Source organism: Mandrillus leucophaeus, unplaced genomic scaffold (genome assembly GCF_000951045.1).
Source record: "Mandrillus leucophaeus isolate KB7577 unplaced genomic scaffold, Mleu.le_1.0 Scaffold395, whole genome shotgun sequence".
Taxonomy (NCBI): domain Eukaryota; kingdom Metazoa; phylum Chordata; class Mammalia; order Primates; family Cercopithecidae; genus Mandrillus; species Mandrillus leucophaeus.
The window spans coordinates 2,482,800-2,490,098 of NW_012104198.1; positions in this window are offsets into that span (position 1 = coordinate 2,482,800).

Consider the following 7,299-nt stretch of genomic DNA (forward strand, 5'->3'; position numbering starts at 1 on the left):
TATGGTGAAACCCTATCTCTACTAAAAATACAAAAATTAGCCAGGCATGGTGGCAGGTGCCTGTAATCCCAGCTACTTAGGAGGCTGAGGCAGGAGAATGCCTTGAACTCGGCAGGCGGAGGTTGCAGTGAGCCGAGATCACGCCACTGCACTCCAGCCTGGGCAACAGAGCGAGACTCTGTCTCAATAAATAAATAGACCAGGTGCGGCGGCTCACGCCTGTAATCCCAGCACTTTGGGAGGCCGAGGCAGGCAGATCACGATGTCAGGAGTCCGAGAACAGCCTGGCCAACACAGTGAAACCCTGTCTCTACTAAAAATACAAAAAATTAGCCAGGCGTGGTGGTGTGCGCCTGTAATCCCAGCTGCTCAGGAGGCTGAGGCAGGAGAATTGCGTGAACCTGGGAGGTGGAAGTTGCAGTGAGCCGAGACCGCGCCATTGCACTCCAGCCCAGGTGACAGTGCGAGACTCCATCTCAAAAAAATAAATGAATAAAATAACTAAAAGAATGTAGTTGTGTTGTTTGTAACCCAAAGGATAAATGCTTGAGGTGATGGATACCCCATTCTCCATGATACAATTATTTTGCATTATGCGTTGCGCATGGCATGCCTGTATGAAAACATCTCATGCACCCGGTAAGTGTGTATACATGTTGTGTACCCACAAAAATGAAAAGTAAAAATAAATAAAGTAAAATGAATCTGGAAGTGTTCCCTCTTCTATTTTTGGAAGAGTTTAAGAAGGATTTATATTACTATTTTTTAATGTTTGGCAGCATTCACCAGTGGAGCCCTCTGGTCATAAAGCAACAGAAAATCTGAACAGACTAACAATGAGTAGCAAGATTGAAGCAGAAATCAAAAACCTCTGGGCACATATTTATAGCTTTATTGAGGCTTAATTTGCATACCATAAAATTCACCCATTGTGTCAATTCAATGATTTTTTAGTAAATTTCTAGAGTCGTCCCAACATCATCACAATCCCATTTTAGAACTTTTCCATCAACTCCAAAATTTCCCTCAAGCCCACTCATGGCGACTCTCCACTTTCTAACCTGTAGCCTCAGGCAACCACTGACCTTTCTGTTTCTATAGATTTGCCTTTTCTGGACATTTTATATAAATGGAGTCATACAGTATGTGGTCTTTTGTATCTGGCTCATCCGTGTGGTGCAGTATCAGTATTTTGTTCCTTTTACTGCTGATAGTACTCCACTGTATGGCTATATCACATTTTGTTTATCTGCGCACCACTAATAGACATTGGGATGATTTCTAGGTTCTGGTTGTTATGAATAATGCTGTAATTCAATATGTATGAATAGTGTATATTTGCATGCAAGTCTTTAGTGGACATGTTTTTATTCTCTTGGGTAGATGCCTAGGAGTGAAATCGCTTGGTCAGGTTTTTTTTGTTTGTTTGTTTTTGAGACGGGGTCTCATTCTGTCACCCAGGCTAAAGTACAGTGGTGCAATCATGGTGCACTGCAGTCTTGACCTCCTGTGCTCAGTCTCCTGAGTAGCTGGGATTACAGGCATGCATCACCACGCCCGGCTAATTTTTGTATTTTTAGTAGAGACGGGGATTTCACCATGTTGGCTAGGCTGGTCTCGAACTCCTGACGTCAAGTGATCCACCGCCTCAGCCTCCCAAAGTGCTGGGATTACAGGTATGAGCTACTGCACCTGGCCTCGTTTCCAATTTTTATGTTGGTATTACATAAATTATTTTTAAATAATTGTATATTAGCTGACTTTTGCTACATTAGAAACAACACCAAAACTTAGTGACGTAAGGCAATAAACATTAAATTATTTTTATGTCTTTGTGGGTCAGCTGGATGGTTCTGGTGTGGGCCAGCTCCTGTGGGGCTGGAGTGTATAGGATGGCCTCGTTCATATGTCTGGCAGTAGGCAGGCCGGTGGGTATAAGAGTGTTCTCCACTGGGTTGGTTTACCTTTGCTCCAGCAGGCTAGCCCAGGCTTACGGTTCCCAAGATCAGCATCTGTAAGCACTTCTCAGGCCTCTGCTTGCGTCACATTTGCTACTGTCTCATGGGCCAAAGCAAGTTCTAAGGCCAGCTTACATTCAAAGAGTGGACAAAGAGACTCTGTCTTGATTGGAAAAGGTGTAAAGTCATATTGCACAGGGGCATGGACACAGGGAGGGGTGGAGAATTAGGGCCATTTCTGTAATCTACCACAAATAGGTTTGACTTCTTTCTTTTTTTTTTTGAGACGGAGTCTCGCTCCGTTGCCCAGGCTTGGAGTCTCACTCTGTTGCTGCCCAGGCTGAAGTGCAGTGGCACAATCTTGGCTCACCACAGCCTCCGCCTCCTGGGTTCAAGCAATTCTTGTGCCTCAGCCTCCCAAGTAATTGGAATTGTAGGCGTGAGTCACCGTGCCCAGCCTAGGTTTGATTTCTAGCCATTAGATTCTTAGGTGTTACTTAAGTGGTGTTACTTAAGTGGATTATGAATTTTATGTTTGTCAACAAAATGTGCAGACACAAAGCTTATAATTTCCCTGAATCTTCCTTAATTGTGTTTTTCACACATTCATTTTTCTTCAAATCATCTAAGTATGATGCTGAATTTTGGAGCACAGAAAACAAACTGCTTCCAAAGTCACCTCCTTGTAAAGTCACATTTAGATCAGAGGAAGCCGTGGACCATTTAGAATCTTGGGAAAATGAAGGCCTTTGCTTGGGAGGCAATCTTGCATTCAGGCTGATTGGGGCATCCACATGGGGCTGAAGCTTCCTGTAACTTCACCCCAGCGCTCACACACGTGGGGGCCTAGACTCGCAGAGGACACTCTGCATTCAGTTCCACTGTTTACAGGAATTACTCCTACTTCACAAGGAGCAATGACATTAAAGAAGTTACCTCTGTGGCCCAGGTAGAGGATGGGGGACAATTGTCAGCAGGTTTCATGGAACTTTTGGTTTTTTGTTTTTGTTGTTGAGACAGAGTCTTCCTGAGTAGTTGAGACTACAGGTACCCACCACCATGCCTGGCTAATTTGTTGTATTTTAGTAGAGACGGGGTTTCACCATGTTGGTCAGGCTGGTCTCTTAACTCCTGACCTCAAGTGATCCGCCCACCTCGGCCTCCAAAAATGTTGGGATTACAGGCATGAGCCACCGCGCCCAGCCAGCGAACTTGGTTTGATGGAGGAAACTTGGATTGGAAGGATTAAAGAAGCAAACGGCAGCCTGAGCCATGCATCCCATCTATTTCCCCGCCCATCAGCACCTCTATTCTGTACCTGGGCATGTGTGAACCCTCTTTGCACAAGCAAAAGGATAGAAATGGCTGGACTGTCAGCATGAAACAAAACATACTATGAGAATAAAGGATTAAAAAAACACATGAGGCCAAGCATAGTGGCTCATGCCTGTAATCCCAGCACTTTGGGAGGCCGAGGCAGGCAGATCACCTGAGGTCAGGAGTTTGAGACCACCCTGGCCAACATGGCAAAACCCCGTCTCTACTTAGAAAAAACAAAAATTAGCCAGGTGCGGTGGCGTGTCTGTAATCCCAGCTACTAGGGAAGCTAAGGCAGGAGAATTGCTTGAACGTGGGAGGTGGAGGTTGCAGTGAGCCGAGATCACGCCACTGCACTCCAGCCTGGGAGACAGAGTGAGACTGTCTCAAAAATAAATAAATAAATGAATAAATAAATAAAAATAAAATTGTAAAATATGCATTCACAAATTAGTGTTACTGGAAAACTGCATGTTATGTAACAGTATATACAAAAGTGAAAAAGTAAAACCAAAATGATATATCACCAAAATTAAAAACACAAAAATTTAAAATAAAAACAAAATGACACGTACAAGTAAACCGTTTTTTTAAAACTTTATGTAAATATAAACACGGACATTTAGAAATATAAACATTCAAAGGATAGAAATGTGAAATTACTCCTTGGGTGTTGGGTGTCTGTTTGCCATTTATTTCTACAGTGTAGTCCCCTCTTTTCCGAAAAAGTTGCAAGCAACATGGATGACTTTTCCAAAGATAAGAGAGACCCGGCATGGTGGCTCACGCCTGTAATCCCAGCACTTGGGAGGCCGAGGCAGGTGGATCATCTGAGGTCGGGAGTTCGAGACCAGCCTGGCCAACATGGCAAAACCCCCATCTCTACTAAAAATGCAAAATTAGGTGGGCGTGGTGGCGGGCCCAGCCTGGCCAACATGGCAAAACCCCCATCTCTACTAAAAATGCAAAATTAGGTGGGCGTGGTGGCGGGTGCCTGTAATCCCAGCTACTCAGGAGGCTGAGGCAGGAGAATCGCTTGAACCCGGGAGGCGGAGGTTGCAATGGGCCCAGATCGCTGCCACTTCACTCCAGCCTGGGTGAGAGTGTGAGACTCCGTCTCAAAAAACAAAAAACAAAACAAACAAACACAGAAGAGAAAACACTCTCTGAAATTAAAGTAAAGGGAATAGAAAACAATGGGAAGCTAGTTGGTAGTAGGGGAAAGGGCTATTTTCCAATGGCGAGTGACAAAACCACAAGGCAAAACTGTCCCTCCCCCTCCAACTGGAGCCCATACAGGGAGGCATGCACACGGGCGCACGTGTGTCCCTCTGTGAGCGTTGTATGGTGCGCACTGATAGACTGATGGGCACCCTCTGACCGTTCCTGTGAGGACTTGAGCCAAAAAGCTACTTCCCGCTTGGCACAGCTGGCCCAGCCCAGTGTGCTTCTGAAACTCTAGGAACCATCGGAGTCCACTGGAGGGTTTCTGAAAACACCAACTGCTGGGCCCCAGGCCCACAGCTTCTGATTCAGTGGGTCCTGGGTGGGGCCCGGGAATATGCATTTTTAATAAATTCCCAGCGAGGCAGCTGCTGCCTGCCAGGGAACCCCACTTTGGGAACCACTGGACTAGTGTCTGGGTCAGCGAATAGAGGAGGCCACCCGGAGGCCGGAAGGTGCTTGAGGCCCTGGGCCTCGTGGCTGGTGGCTGGAGATGCCCTCCTCCAGGCCTCGAGCTTCCTCAACCTGACAACTTGCCAGTAAGGGAAATGGGCGCGATCTAACGTGCCGCGAACTAGTGCAGATTCACACAGCCTAGGTCGAGTAGAAATGGAATTCTAGAAATGATGTATGCCAAGAGTTTGCAGTGTAGACCTCAGAATCATCTCAGATTCAAAGAGGAAACCAAACGACTGCAGCAGCAGCAGCAGCAGCAGGGAACAGGTTGGCTACAGAGCCAGTGGCCACACCCGGCTTTCTGCAGCCTTTTTGGCTCCGCAGCATTTTTTTCGGAGCCTAAGGGCGGGAGGAGATGCCGTATATTTAGGGGTGAAGTGAGAGATAGCGGAGCTTTCTGGCATTTCTGGAGCAACACTGCCCCCAAGAGGAATCTGTGATAAAGCCTCAAAGCTATGTGGACGAAAACAACATGAACCCACAACGTTTGAAAGGCGAGGTAATGAAAAATAGATCCGGAAAGATCCAGCAGCCAACCTGACGATCCTCGCTGATTGAAGATTAACGCACTACGAGTGCAGCTAGGTTCAAATAGCGGTTCTGCCACTTACTCACTTTGTGACCCTGGACAAATTAGTCAACGTCCCTGTGCCTCAGTTTCCCCTACTTGTACCTACTTCATGGGGGATTAATGAACTAATATATGGAAAATATTTAAAGCATTTCCGCTGACTACAGAAACTCTTTACAACTCCCCCAGAAATAATCCAGGTCATCATGCATTTGCCCACATTCCGTCTTTGTCAGGAATTGTAGGGCAAATGTTTTTTATTTTTAATTTTAATTTTAATTTTTATTTTTGAGACGGAGTCTCTAACTCTGTCTCTCAGGCTGGAGTGCAGTGGCGTGATCTGGGCTCACTGCAACTTCCACCTCCCAGGTTCAACCAATTCTCCTGTTTTAGCCTCCCGAGTAGCTGGGATTACAGATACTCGCCACCATGCCTGGCTAATTTTTATTTTTTTAGTAGAGACGGGGTTTTGCCGTGTTGCCCAGGCTGGTCTCAAACTTCTGACTTCAGGTGATCCGCCTGCCTCGGCCTCCCAAAGTGCTGGGATTATAGGTGTGAGCCACTGCGCCCAGCCCAAAATGTACTTATTTTTTAAAGATAATGCTTAGTTCTAGTTCTCCACAATTAAACCCAGCATAGTGGCCAGGTGTGGTGGCTCATGTAATCCCAACACTTTGGGAGGCCGAGTCAAGAGGATTGCTTGAGACCAGGAGTTCAAGACCAGCCTGAGCAATATAGGGAGACCCCCCCCCGTCTCTATTTTCAAATATAAAATAGGCCAGGCACAGTGGTTCATGCCTCTAATCCCAAGATTTTGGGAGGCTGAGGAGGGAAGATTGCTTGAGTCCAGGAGTTTGAGACCAGCCTGGGCAACATGTCGAGGCCCCGTCTCTACCAAAATTTTTAAAAAATTAGCCAGGTGTGACGGTGCATGCCTGTAGTCCCAGCTACTTGGGGGATTGAGGTGGGAAGATCACTTGAGCCTAGGAAGTCAAGGCTGCAGTGAGCCGAGATCACACCACTGCACTCCAGCATGGGTGACAGAGCAAAGACCCTGTCTCAAAACAAACAAATAAATAAAATATAGTAAAATAAAATAAAAATAAAATAATATAAAATATAAAGACATTAGTTGGGTGTGGTGGTTCGTGGCCGTAGTCTCAGCTACTCAGGAAGCTAAGGTGGAAGGATCGCTTGAGCTCAGGAGTTCGAGGCTGCACAGTGAGCTATGATCGCACCATTGCACTCCACTCTGGGCCACAAAGTGAGACCCTGTCTCTAAAAAAATTTTTTTAATTACATTAAAATAAATTTTTTTTTAAAGTCAGGTCTGGCTTTTTTTAAAAAAAGTCATACTCTCAATATAGGCATAGAACACTGTTTACAGCTTTTGCCTCCATAAAATTATTTTTCTGTTACAGAAAATTTCAAGCGTATAAAAAAGTAGAGAGAATAATACAATAAATCTCCATGTAGTCATCATCTAGTTCAATACTGATCAATTTACAGCCAATCTTGTTTCTTTTATGTCCTCTACCCACATCCCCACTGGATTATTTTGAAGCAAAACCCAGATATTACATAATTTTACCCATGAATCTCTCAAGATGTTGCTGTAAATGATAAGAACTTTTGTTTTGTTTTGTTTTTTGTTTTTTGTTTTTTTTTTTGAGATAGTCTCGCTCTGTTGCCAGGCTGGAGTGCAGTGGTGCAATCTCGGCTCACTGCACTCTCCACCTCCCGGGTTCAAGCGATTCTCCTGCCTCAGCCTCC